General features: G+C 40.3%; 1 protein-coding gene across 2 annotated transcripts in view; it reads right to left on the bottom strand.

Moving 5' to 3' along the window:
- LOC119590746 (N-acetylglucosamine-6-sulfatase-like) overlaps nucleotides 1-221 on the bottom strand; it is an 8,604-nt gene that overhangs the window by 3,049 nt on the left and 5,334 nt on the right. The gene's annotated exons all lie outside the window — the stretch shown is intronic.

The raw sequence follows: 221 nt of genomic DNA, 5'->3' as shown, positions 1-221 counted from the left end.
TAGATGCTTAATGGCTTATGGTATGTAGTATAATTCTGCATGCCCTGAAACTCACTGGGCTAATTCTTTAGATGTATTTGAAACCTTTCTGTAACTTAGTTTTGATTCTCTCACCTGAAAGCTCACTGTCCCCCCCCCCCCCCTCACCCCTTCTTCCTAACCTGCTGATAATGAAAGAGCATGTGTATATGTGCCCAGTGATTTTTAAGCTATTAAAAAAA

This window comes from Penaeus monodon, chromosome 27 (assembly GCF_015228065.2).
Source record: "Penaeus monodon isolate SGIC_2016 chromosome 27, NSTDA_Pmon_1, whole genome shotgun sequence".
In the NCBI taxonomy this organism is placed as follows: domain Eukaryota; kingdom Metazoa; phylum Arthropoda; class Malacostraca; order Decapoda; family Penaeidae; genus Penaeus; species Penaeus monodon.
Note: the sequence above shows the minus strand (reverse complement) of the source record. Positions and strands in the feature narration are given on the sequence as shown.